Source organism: Pristis pectinata, chromosome 9 (assembly GCF_009764475.1).
Source record: "Pristis pectinata isolate sPriPec2 chromosome 9, sPriPec2.1.pri, whole genome shotgun sequence".
Taxonomy (NCBI): domain Eukaryota; kingdom Metazoa; phylum Chordata; class Chondrichthyes; order Rhinopristiformes; family Pristidae; genus Pristis; species Pristis pectinata.
The window spans coordinates 6,598,654-6,612,591 of NC_067413.1; the positions used below are offsets into that span (position 1 = coordinate 6,598,654).

Genomic DNA, 13,938 nt, shown 5'->3' on the forward strand with positions numbered 1-13,938 from the left:
GCATAACCCTCCATTCCCTTCTCCCCCCCACCCCCCCCCTGTGCTTATCCAAACCCCCCCACCCCCGCCCCCCCCTCAAGTGCACCTAAACCACCCTGTGTGGGTGTTCGTTACACATCTGTTCTGGCACATTCTGGCTCTTTAAATTATCAGAGAGTTTCATCTGAATACCAGTTGGATTTCTCGGTGACTCCATCATATTGTAGGCTGATGATATTCTTTCCAACAAGTGGAAATCTTCTCTCTATCAAATCCTTTTGCTGTTTTAAAGACTTCTTTTGGGCACCCCTCCATTCTCTCTTCCCACAAGACCAGACACCCAGTCTGTTTACCTTCGTTGACATGTACTCCCTTGCATTTCTGTTATCAATCCTTGTAAGCCTTCTCTGGAACCTCTCCTGGACTTCCATTTCTTTTCTTGTTGGCCAGAACTGCAAACAGTTCTCCAAAGTTCAGAACAGGTTTGGCCAGTCGAGCTGGGCGCGTTGGTGATGGGACAATGAATGAGAAAGTCTCCTCCTATGATAATTGTGCTGGTTCCAATCCTTGCATTTTAAATTAAGCACATTTTGGACAAAAGAAGATTAATATAGTAGAGGATTTTGTAAAGCATGTGGAATCCTGGGATCCAGAAAGACACAGTGTGTAAAAGCTGGATCTGTACAAAGCATTGGTCAAGCAACAACTGGAGTATTGTGTCTAATTTTGGTCACCTCACTTCAGGAAGGTGGAGAGTATACAAACGTTTCCTAGAGTTGTTCCAAAGATGAGAGATTTCAGCTGCAAGGTTGACCTGGAGAGACTGGGGTTGTTCTCCTGGGACCAGAGATGTTTGAGAGGAGACTTGATGACGATCATGATGGGTTTAGAGAACTCAGATAGAGGGAAGCTGTTCCCATCAGCTGATGATTCAAGGACTGAGGGCACAGATTTCATATTTCTGGCAAAACATACAAGGGGGATGTGATGCAAGGGTCTTTTTAACACAGAGAGTGGTGATGGGCTGGAGCTCACTGCTGGTAGCACTGGTGACAACAGAATCAGGCCAGGTCTTCAGAAGGGAATTGGATGGGCACTGAAATAATTTACAGGGGGAAAAATAGAGGTAATGGACTGATGGGATTGTTCTAATTGTGTTCTTCCTTGTAAAAAAAAATTGTGTATAATTTATATTTAATTTATATTTTTCTTGTGAATGCTGCTTATCTGATGCTTTGTGCCTGTGATGCTGCTGCAAGTAAGCTTTTCATTGCACTTGTGCAGACATGGACTTGTGCAGATGACAGTAAACTTGACTTTGACTTTGATGGCAATAAACTCGACATGAGACTTGAGAAATTCTATTTTTGTATGATTTAGTGATAAGGAGGCAAACAGAGTCTGTGTTGGAAACAGCAGAGGGTGATCATTAATTCCAGTGAGTTGGTGGAGGAGCTGAGTCAGGTTAGACCATCAATTGGTGAGCCCAGTAGTTCTGTAACTTGCAAGAGGGATAAAGCAGGAAGGTGGACATCAGGGTGTATAACCTTACTGAAGGGGCGAAGCAACCTATTCCTGCTAACTCGTTGTTTGTGCACTCAATCAGGATGCCAGGATGCAAGAGCTGTTCGTTTTCCTGTGGCACAGCTGAGTATAAATAGACAGTGACACAAGAGGTAGAGCTGCTGCCTCAGGCACCAGGGGCCCCGGTTCAATCCTGACCTCTGGTGCTGTCTGCGTGGAGTTTGCAGGATCTCCCTGTGACCGTGTGGGTTTCCTTCCACATCCCAAAGACATGCGGGTTGGTAGGTTAACTGGCCACTGTAAATTGCCCCCTGGTGTGTAGGTGAGTGGTGGAAGCTGGGGGTAAGAGGGGGTGGAGGCAGTTGACGTGAATATGGGGAGGATAAATGGGCTAGGATAGGATTAATGTAAAAATGGGCAGTAGATAGTTGACACAGACTTAGTGGGCCAAAGGGCCTGTTTCCGTGCTTTATCTCTCCATGACTCTGTGACTTTGACCTCATTGACTTCAGGATGTAGGTGGTGCACACACTCCTGTTTATATCAGTGGTGCTGAGGTCAAGAGGGTTGAGAGCTTCAAGTTCCTGGGAGTGAACATCACCAGTAGCCTGTCTTGATCCAACCACAGCCGAGGAGGCTCACCAGCGCTTCTACTTCCTCAGGAGGCTAAAGAAATTTGGCATGTCCCCTTTGACACTCACCAACTTTTATTGATGCACCATAGAAAGCATCGTATCCAGATGCATCACGGCTTGGTATGGCAATGGCTCTGCCTGTGACCTTAAGAAACTGCAGCTCAGCAAATCACAGGAAACCAGCCTCCCCTGCATAGACTCTGTCTACACTTCTCACTGCCTCGGTAAAGCTGGATAATCAAAGACCCCACCCACCCCGGACATTCTCTCTTCTCCCCCCTCCCATCGGGCAGAAGATACAAAAGCCTGAAAGCACGTACCACCAGGCTCAAGGACAGGTTTTATCCCACTGTTACAAGACTATTGAACTGTCCCTTGTACGATGAGATGGACCCTTAACTTCACAATCTATCTCGTTATGACCTTGTACCTTATTGTCTACCTGTACTGCACTTTCTCTGTAACTGTAACACTGTATTCTGCATTCTGTTATTGTTTACCCTTGTACTACCTCAATGCACTGTGTAATGAACTGATCTATATGAATGCTTTGCAAGACAAGTTTTTCACTGTATCTTGGTACATGTGGTGATAATAAACCAGTTTACCAACTTACTTAACTCTGATGGAATCTGGATAAGACCAGCATTCAACGCCCTTAAGAAAGTGGTGATGAACCTTCTAGGTGTTTGAGGTACTGGAACTGTTGTTGGATTATCCTCATCATATAATTGCAATGGATTTTGTAGCTGTCCCAAACCTTTCTCAAATGTTGATTAGACCCCATTTTGAGGATTAAATTCAACTTTGGGCTCTTTTGGAAGACTGGGGGCCTTGGGGAAGATGTGGACTGGGTCTAGGATTGAAGACCATCCCTTTGTGTGGAGAGATTGGAAAAGCTGACAGAAGGCTAAAGGAGGTTTAACAGGTTGTGTTGATGGAATAATTGAGGATAAGACTATTGAACGGTTCCCTTATACGATGAGATGGACTCTTGACCTCACAATTTACCCTGTTGTGACCTTGCACATTATTGTCTACCTGCAATGCACTTCCCTGTAGCTGTGACACTTTACTCTATACTCTGTTGTTGTTTTTTTTACCTGTACTACCTCAATGCACTCTGTACTACCTCAATGTATCTGCACTGTGTAATGAATTGATCTGTACAAACGGTATGCAAGACAAGATTTTCACTGTACTTTGGTACAAGTGACAATAACATACCAACACCAAATAGTAAATTTGTGGTAATTGGCAGAAAAGGCCTAGGTGACATAAGGAAACATTTCTTTTTACACATGAGTATGTTTCAGTCTTGAATGCACAACCTGAAGCAGATCCAGTAACAAACAAGAATGACGTAAGTGCTTCAAGGGGTAAAAGGGATTACAGGGAAGAGCAGGGAGTAATAGAGCAACTCTACCATGAGCTACCTCCTGTGTTTTCTCATTCAATGATTCTAGGAATCAACAACCGACTCATGTGAAATGAAACTGTTCACACGAGAAGGTTCAGCGCTGTGTAACACACAAGCACCTATTTCAAAATCCAGAGGGAACTAGAAATGCACGGATAACTTGATGTGCACTAGGACCTTGGGAAGTGGGAGGTCTGACTCCTTGTGCTTTCTTCCTTGTGCTGTTGAACAGGGACAGGTTTGATTGCATTACAATCCCATTACTCATGTTGCTTTGCACCCACCAGCAAGGGAGCTTTTGAGTTTGGGATTGCACATGAAAAATGTGAAGAAATTACTGCTGCTTTAAAACGTCAGCAGTGTTGTACAAGTTACATGGAATTCACAGCACAAAAAGAAACCATTTGACCGAACGTATAATTCTATGACTCGATGAATGAACCACACAGTTATTTCTCCATTTGTAAAAGGATCATGTTGCCAGCAGATGTTTAGTTAAGTGAAAGTTCTTAAATGGAGAAGATGCTTGTCATAATTTCAATGTAAAAGCTCAAGAATTTCTTTTGAAAAGACCTAAGTACTTAGAAATGTATTGTTTTATTATTGTCACATGTACCAAGGTGCAGTGAAAAGCTTTTGTTTTGCGTGATCATTCCATACATAAGTACATTGAGGTAGTAAAAAGAAAACAGAATTCAGAATATAGCATTGCAGTTACAGAGAAAGTGCAGTGCAGGTACACCAATAAAGTGTAAGGGCCACAATGAGGTAGATTGGGAGATCAAGAGTGCCAGAGATCATCTTTTGGCGTATGAGGGGTACGTTCAACAGTGGGGTAGAAGCTGTCCTTGAGCCTGGTGGTACGTGCTTTCAGGCTTTTGTATCTTCTGGCTGATGGGAGGGGGGAGAAGAGAGAATGTCCTGGGTGGGTGGGGTCTTTGATTATGTTGGCTGCTTTACCGAGGCAGTGAGAAGTGTAGGCAGAGTCCATGGAGGGGAGGCTGGTTTCCGTGATGTGCTGAGCTGTGTCCACAACTCTCTGCAGTTTCTTGCGGTCACAAGTAGAGCAGTTGCCATTCAAGCCGTGATGCATCTGGATAGGATATTTTCCATGGTGCATCGATAAAACTTGGTGAGTGTCAAAGGGGACATGCCAAATTTCTTTCACCTCCTGAGGAAGTAGAAGCGCTGGGGAGCTTCCTCAGCCATGGCTGGACCAGGACAGACTATTGGTGATGTTCACTCTCAGGCTTTTGTATCTTCTGCCCGATGGGAGGGGGGAGAAGAGAGACAATGGCTGGGCTTGGAGGGGCCCCTGATTATGTTGGCTGCTGTCCTGCGGGAAGTGTAGGGGGAGTCAATGGTGGGGAGGCTGGTTTATGTAATGGACTGGGCTGTGTTCACAACTCTCTGCAATTTCTTGGGTAGAGCAGTTGCCATACCAAGCTGAGATGCATCTGGATAGGATGCTTTCTATGGTGCAACTATAAAAATTGGTAAGAGTCATCGGGGGACATGCTGAATTTCCTTAGCCTTCTGAGGAAGTAGAGGTGTTGGGTTGATTTCTTGGCCATAACGTCCACATGGGTTGGTGGTATTTACACCTAGGAACTCGAAGCAAATGGATGTTGAAATAAGGAAATATCATTATATTAATAATTAAATGTTAAATTAACGTTATGGAAAGATAAATAATGTGCCCTTTCAGGGTACTTACGAAGTGGATCACAAGATTCCAAGGCGTCTTGGTAGGGTGGATGTGGAGATAATGTATGAGAACCTAGAACTAGGACTCACTGTTTCAACCATTTAGAACAAGACGAGGCAATTATTTTTCCTCGGGACTGTGAGCCATTGGAAGTCTCAAAGGCCGGCAGAAGTGGAATCTTCCTTGATAAGCAAGGGGGTGAAAGATTACTGAGGGTATGTGGGAATGCATAGTTGAGGTTGCAGTCAGACCAGCCATGTTCATTGAATGGTAGAACAGGCTTGAGGGGCCAAATGGCCTACTCCTGCACCAGTGTAAGTGGCAATGGTTGGAGTGTTGGCGGGGGGAGGTAAGCGGCAGTGGAAGATGGATGTGCTGAAGGATCTGAGCTTGATGGGCTCAGTGATGTGGAAGATGTGGGATCTTCCCGTGTCTGTTCCTGGGCGGCTAATGAACTGAAGGTGTCAATGGAAATCTCTCCCCTTTCCCCATCTGATCAACCTCCTTAGAGCGACGTACAGCACCTCCCTGTGTTCACGTCGAATGCTGGACTCCATATTAAGATCATCGTCTTTGGCGATGGCTATCGCTTGCCCAGCAAGGTGAGCTGTTTCGGTGGTGGTGATGCCTTTTGTGACCTTCGCTCTGGCTGTAACAGATTGTCATTTGTCAGGCATAAGATTTCCAATAACTCTTCCACAATATCCCGCTCTATTTCATAAAACCTAGTCTCATCTAACAACCTGACAACATCTTTTCAGATGTGTAAACCCATGGGAGCTGTGGACTTACTCTAGCCATAATTTTCTTCAAATGGTGCACATTGTTGCATGGGTCATGTTATCTCAGGAGGCACTGATGTAATCTGTAGCTATCATGATATTGTACCTCTGCACAGTGGGTTTATTATTGCCACTTGATTCTGAAGTGATGTCTCATTCCACCCGCAAGCAGTAAGCTTTGAATGTTGCGGTAACACCCTGGTGCATGGGTTGTAACGATGAAGTGGTGTTAAGGGGCAACATTGCTACCCAGATGTTGTCTGGAGCATTACTGATGATGCACAAGGCTGTGTTGTATAGGTTATTCCCCACACAATATCCTACAATGAATGAACACAATGTAATCTTGGAAAAGTAGTGCCGTGATCCAGTCGATGTTGTTAGATCAGTGTACCACTGTGAGGTCAGCTTTTGAATATCCCTTCAGAGCTCATTGAACTCAGAGGTACATCTGTTGATTCTGATCTTCTACCCACACACTATAGCTTCTCTCAATTCTCACCATTATAATATCTGTACCCTTCATTGCAAGGAATGATGTTCGAGGGCAACATTTTGTGCTCTAACATTTATCTTGTCTACTTTGTTAAGGGTCATTTGCACCATTGAATCTTCAAGAATTAACGATTGGCTGATGTCCACCAACCAACCTTCACTTCTGTTGACTACATTCAGCTTGGTATTAAAGCTTATCATTTGTCGCAATTTCCTAGAGGAATTGCAATCTTAAGAACGGTATTTTGAAGCAAAATTGAAGGTTGCACGGAACAATTGTGATAAATCCTGATAACAAACAGATGCGTGTGGCCTTAACGTAGATAAAATGGTGTAGCAGAAATGCATTATGGGTGGAGATTGGCGAAGAAAGCCTTAAATTAAGAACACATACCCTAATGAGGCAATGGCATTATAGTGAAAAATCTTAAATGGAACTTGTGTAAATACCTGTACCATGTTCATGCTCCTTGTGAGCCATCTGCCATCACTTGATCACCAATATCCTTTTCCTTTCTCACACCTGGGAATATTTTTTCATCTAACTCTCTCAGAAGGTGGTGGATATGTGGAATGAGCTGCCAGAGGAAGTGGTAGTGTTACGAGCCAGATTGCTATTTGGTGGATGTCCCTTTAAGGCACCTGGACAGTAGAGTAGTAGTGTGTGTGGGTGGTGTCATCAAGACAGCAAGATTATAACAACATGCTGGTGGTTTTGCTCAGTGAGTCGGAAGGGGGGCGGGGGGAAACGACACTGACTGCAGGTCTCCGTAACAATGAATGAAGAACAACAGCTGTGTCTGTCACTACAATCCATGTATGGATTTTTGGAGCAAACAAGTGGAGTCCACTTTGTCATTAACTCGTAGTGGGAAACAGGTATTTGTGTGGGCGGCCACGTATCGAATGTCTTCGGGGTGGCAGATACTTCGGAACAAAGTAAATGGAGATCATCAGTGTTTGAAGTGTCGTATGGGTTCCGTTGTGGAACGTGTGGATTTCGTAAATTCTCTCTACATTTTCTCTTCAGTCAACAGTGGTTTTGCAAAAGCCTTTGCTCACGTTTCACCTTATGACTTGCTGAACTGAACTTTGAGAACTATTCCTGGACTTGGAGTTTGGGAATTTGCCACACACACACTTTGAGTTTAGTTTTGGGGCTAATGTTTAATATCTAACATTTTTACTTCTCTTATTATCATAAGTAGTTATTAATAAAATAGTTTCTAACATTTATACATGACTCGGTGTGTTTCTATTGTTGCTGGTACATAAAAGTAGAGGCAGGTACAATTACAACGTTTAAGAGACATTTGGACAGGTGTGTGGATATGAAAGGTTTAGAGGGATATGGGCTAAATGCAGGCAAATGGGAATAGCTTAGATGAGAATCTTGGTCAGCATGGACAAGTTGGGCTGATGGGCCTGTTTCTGTGCTGTATTACTCTCTGACACCCTGAGATCCTTATACTCTAATACATGGCGCCTTTAACAACGGAAAGGATTCGTAGAAATGCCAGCAGTGACTAATGTCTTCTGAGTGGGTTCTGACAGGCTTGCAAACCATGGAGATATTTATTTATTACACCTGATGCTTCTGATTTTACCACTTGCTATAAAAGTTGCTGATTGCTGTGTTCCTTCCCTCTTATTATTTCGACGGAGGAGGTGGGTGTCACTCGCATTTATTACCCATTTCTAATCGTCTCTTTAACAGTGTGATTTCTGGGCTGTTTCAGGGGGCATTTAGGAGTCAACCACATTACTAAGGGTCTGGAGTCACATATAGACCAGCAAGGGTAAGGACAGCAGATTTCAATCCCTTAACTGGATGAGTTTTTAAATGATCCGGGATTTTCATGGTCACTGTTACCAATACTAATTTTTTCCTCAAATTCTAGGTTTATTTATAAAAGTCAAAGTCGAGTTTATTGTCATGTGCACAAGTACATGTGTGCACAGGTGCAATGAAAAACTTACTCGCAGCAGCTTCACAGACACATAGCATCAGGTAAGCAGCATTCACAAGAAAAATGTAAATAAAACACACAATTTTTACAAGAAAGAACACAATTTGAACAAAAAAATGTCCATTTTAGTGCAAAATGATCAAAGTGACAGTGTTGCTAAACTCTGTTGATTAGGGTTTTGTCGGTTGGTTCAAGAACCGAATGATTGAAGAGAAGTAGCTGTTCTTGAACCTGGTGGTGTGGGACTTCAGGCTTCTGTACCTCCTGCCCGATGGGAGCTGCGAGAAGATGGCATGGCCTGGATGGTGGGGATCTTTGATGATAGATGTTGCCTTCTTGAGGCAGCGTCTCCTGTAGATACCACCAATGGTGGGGAGGGATGTGCCCATGATGTATTGGGCTGCAATTTAAGTTTGTGTCTCAACACAGTGTCACCATTTCCATGATATAACTCCTGTGCGTTGGAAACTTCACAGTCAAGAGCTAAATTTAGTTTTTATTTTACTGATAATAAAGTGTGCAAGGTGTTTATCTTCGAAACAAAGCCTTTGGCTGTCCCTTTAATTTTTTTTCCATATTTATCCAAATAGACGTGTGTAAAAACAATGGAGGTTTTCTTAGTTGAGAGTATTGACATATTGTTCCCATTAACTGACGAATCAGTAGCAGACTATGAATGAATGAAGAAATACTTTTACAGAGTGCTGTTACAACAAAGTCGAAAACAGCACAGATTATAATACAATTTAACAAATAAGTAACTCAAATGCCGGTTTCCTCCCACATTCCTAAGACGTCTGGGTTAGGAAGTTGTGGGCGTGCTATGTTGGCGCCAGAAGCGTGGCGACACTGGCAGGCTGCCCCCAGAACACTCTACGCAAAAGGTGCATTTCACTGTGTGTTTCGATGTGCATGTAACTAATAAAGAAATCTTTTCTCATAAAATGAATGTAAAGGGAAGGGGGATTAAAGAAGAGACCTCACTGTGAAAGACATTTTTCTGATGTATCCCCAGTATTCTGGTTCAAGTATCTTAGGAAAGAGGAACTGAGTAACAGGGGCCCATTCATATCGACATTATCCCTGTCATAACTTTATCCACCTGCCTTGGGCCTACATCTATTATTTAACAGAAATTTCTCAATGAGGGGATTTTGTAAGGGTTTAGTTGACTAACGACTGCTAAATTAACAGTAGTAGTTTGTTCCAGCTTCTTTTAGGAAGCTTTAACATCACATACCTTGAATCATGGGTATTGGAACACGGGTGAAGTTGTGAAACTCGTCAAGTTTAATGAGGGCCATTGGAGATTCATTTGATTGCTTTACTGTTTTCAGAATAAATTGCTCTGTCTTAAGCAGAAGTTAAAGCTCATTCAGAAAGAAAAGCAGTCATGACACCTTTTGCATGTTCCAGCTCATTTTACAGCCAGTGAAGTATTTTTGAAGTGTAGTTACTGGTGTCATGTAAGAAACAAGGCAGCCAGTTTGCACACAGAAAGCTCTCACATTGATCTGTGGCATCGTATTCTAAATGCTTCAACAGAAAACGTAGGGAAAACAATTCATTATTTAATTTCAGTTTATGGCAGTACTTGCACAAGTGAGAAAAGTTTTGAGTTTTCCAATGGTTTCTTTCAGCTGATTTTCCAGTTTTTGTTTATTCCCCACATTTTCTATTTAAGATTTCCAGCATTTTTTTTTTGTTTAGTTAATTGCGTATCTATTTATTTGTATCTAGTTTTCCAGGGATCTTCCAAGATTTGTCCTCACCAGCTTGGAGTTTAAATCTTATCTGCAGAATGTTAAAGGTGAATATTTTTAGAGGGGTAGAGATTTCTGTTAGTGCCTAGACTCTGGGATACATTAGCTTCTGTTGGTATAACTGTCCTATTTAGTGTCATCAGCCTAAGAGAGGAAGAGCTCCCAACAGTCTATTGCTATTTCCTAATGAACTGAGCATAGAACAGTACAGCTCAGGAACAGGCCCTTCAGCCCACGATGTCTGTGCCAATCATGATGCCAAAATGAACTAATCCCATCTGCCTGCACATGGTCTAAATCCCTCCATTCACGGCCTATCTAAAATATTGCCCTTGTATCTGCTTCCACCACCACCCCTGACAGCACATTCCAGGCACCAAGCACTTTCTGTGTGTAAAAAATAATTGCCTCACAAATCTCCTTTAAACTTTTCCCCCTCTCACCTTAAACCTATGCCCTCTAGTATTTGACATTCCCACCCTGGGAAAAAGGCTCTGACTGTCTACCTGTCAATGCCTCTCATAATTTTATATATTTCAGCCCTCGACGCTCCAGAGAAAACAATTCAAGTTTGTCCAACCTCTCCTTTTAGCTACTGCCTTCTAATCCAAGCAACATCCTGGTGAACCCCTTCTGCACCCTCTCCAAAGGCTCCACATCCTTCCTGTAATAGGGCGACCAGAACTGCACACAATACTCCAAAAGTGACCAAACCAAAGTTTTATACCACTGTAACATGACTTGTCAACTTTTGTACTCAATGCCCCGACCATTGAAGGCAAGTATGCCGTGTGCCATTTATGTCACCTTGTAAATCTGTGCGGCCACTTGCTGCTTGGAAGGCAGGTTGTTTTTATAGGAAAGCAAAATTTTACATTGTTGAATTTGTAATATGTCGAGGGGGAAGGGAAAAGGGAGTCATTTGCGGCCACATTCTGATTAACAAGGGTACAGTTTGCATCAGCTATATCTTAAACATCAAGACTTATCTAATCATTCAAAATTAGCAGTCCTTAGATATCGTGGTGTGTTGTTGAAAAGACACCATTGAATATTGAAAGCTGGTAGCCATATTTCCTATATTACAGCCGTCAGTCTAAATAAAGATTCATGAAGAGACCCTGGAAAACATGAACCTTTTCCCAAATCTCGGAGCCACCTCTCAGCAAAGGCAGATATCATAGAGTTATATAGCATAGAAATAGGCCCATGTGCCCAACTGGTCCATAACAAACAAGATTCCCACCCAAGCTAGTCCCATTTGCCAAGGGTTTGGCCCATAACCTTCTAAACATTTCCTATCCATGTACCTATCCAACTGTCTTTTAAATGTTGTTATTGTACCTGCCTCAACCACTTCTTCTGGCAGCTCACTCCACACATATATCACCTTGTGTTTTTTTAAAAAAAAGTTGCCCCTCAAGTTCCTATTAAATTTTTCCCCTTTCATCTTAAACCTCTGCTCTCTAGTTCTCGATTTCACCAACCCTGGGGAAAAAGTGAGTGCATTCACCCTATCAATGCCCCTCATGATTTTATACACATCCATAAGGTCACTTCTCAGTCTCCTATGCTCCAAGGAATAAAGTGCTTGCCTGTCCAGCCTCTCCCTATAACTTTGTCCCTCTAGTCCTGGCAACATCCTGTGGGCAGGTACGGTAGTGTAGCAGTTAGCGCAACGCTATTACAGCACCAGTGACCCGGGTTCAATTCCAACTGCTGTCTGTAAGGAGTTTGTACGTTCTCCCCATGTCTGCATGGGTTTCCTCCAGGTGCTCTGGTTTCCTCCCACATTCCAAAGACGTCTGGGTTAGGAAGTTGTGGGCGTGCTATGTTGGCGCCAGAAGCGTGACGACACTTGTGGGCTGCCCCCAGAACACTCTATGCAAAAGATGCATTTCACTGTGTGTTTTGATATACATGTGACTAATAAAGAAATTTTATCTTAAATCTTTTCTGCATGGAAGTTTAATTGGTTATTGCTCTGCAGAGGAACGAAATGAATGAGCGAAGAGTAAGTCCCCAGGAATTTTGCAGTCAGCTGTTGTATTGCCATGGGTTTAATTATGGCCAAGCCCCCCCAAGGAAACACTCCCCCTCAATCTCAACTATAAGCCTTTCTCATTCTGCGTCCTTTGGAATGGTTTCATTAGATGCCGTATTGAATAATACTAATGACCCTCAACAGAGGTACAACAAACTAATTGATTCATTCTTAAATTACTATTCATGTATAAGGCGCTAGCTTTTCTCAAGAAGATCCATGGAACATTAATTTACAATACTGTCCTGGTAGTAATTAGCCTGCAAAGTTTTAATAATTAAAAGGTAAACTGGCTCCCCATCTGCTCAAGTAGATTTTCTTATTCATCTGCAGATATGGACATCCCTGGTATCACTTACTGCACAGTAAACTACTCAAGTCTCAAGTTTCACACCCTTTATCAGAATATGTTAGCTGAATGGCATCATGGTTAAGTTACTCGACGTATCTTGATGCTTGCTTGCAGATGTGAGTTCAAACCCCACCAGGGCAGATGGGGAGAAATTACCAATATTTGGTATTGGTTTATTATTGTCACTTGTACCGAGGTACAATGAAAAGCTTGTCTTACAAACCAATCGTACAGGTCAGTTCATTACACAGTGCAGTTACATTGAGTTAGTACAGAGTGCATTGAGGTAGTACAGGTAAAAACAATAACAGTACAGAGTAAAGTGTCACAGCTACAGAGAAAGTGTGGTGCAATAAGGTGCAAGGTCACAACAAGGTAAATCGTGAGGTTAGAGTCCATCTCACTTTATAAGGGAATCGTTCAATAGTCTTATCACAGTGGGGTAGAAGTTGTCCTTAAGTCTGGTGGTACATGCCCTCAGGCTCCTGTATCTGAAAAGAAAAGAGCAGGTTATACTGATGGAATTAGTTGGGAAGGATAGGATAAGATTTCTTTATTACTCACATGGACATCGAAACACACAGTGAAATGCATCTTTGCGTAGAGTGTTCTGGGGGCAGCCCACAAGTGTCCCCACACTTCCGGTGCTGACATAGCATGCCCACAGCTTCCTAACCCATACATTTTTGGAATGTGGGAGGAAACCGGAGCACCCGGAGGAAACCCACACAGACATGGGGAGAACGTACAAACCCCTCACAGACAGCGGCAGGAATTGAACCCAGGTTGCTGGCGCTGTAATATCGTTACACTAACCGCTACAGATCAAGGCTACAGTAGATCATTAATCCCACTAAATGACCTGTCTCTGTGCTGTAAATTTGAAGTAGTCCTGTGTAATTTTTATTGTTAGTACTGAAAAGCGACCAGTTGAGATCTTTAAAGATTGTAAAGTTTAGATTTCCCTTACCAGAGAGTAAAAGGTTACCAGTGGTAGCTGAGAATATGCAGTTGAGGTTACAATCTGATCAGCCACAATCTTATTAATTGGTTTATTATTGTCATACGTACTCAGATACAGTGAAAAGCTTTTGGTTGAGTACCATTGAGATACATCATTCCATACACAAGTACATCGAGGTAGTACAAAAGGAAAGACTAACAGAATGCAGAATATAGTGTTACAGTTACAGAGAAAGTGCAGTGCAGGTTAGTCAAAGTCGAGTGTATTGCCATATGCACAAGTACATGTGTACACAGGTGAAC

At 42.7% G+C, this 13,938-nt stretch overlaps 1 protein-coding gene across 2 annotated transcripts in view; it reads left to right on the plus strand.

The window, feature by feature from the left end:
* Positions 1-13,938, plus strand: part of LOC127574472 (potassium voltage-gated channel subfamily S member 2-like) — a 65,807-nt gene that overhangs the window by 2,547 nt on the left and 49,322 nt on the right. Inside the window, exon 2 of one of the 2 annotated variants that reach the window (XR_007956914.1) lies at positions 2,016-2,749. The exons of the other annotated variant lie outside the window; for it this stretch is intronic. The gene's annotated coding sequence lies outside the window, so the exon portion shown is untranslated. Of the gene's footprint in view, positions 1-2,015; positions 2,750-13,938 lie in introns of those variants that run through there. 2 annotated transcript variants of the gene reach the window in all.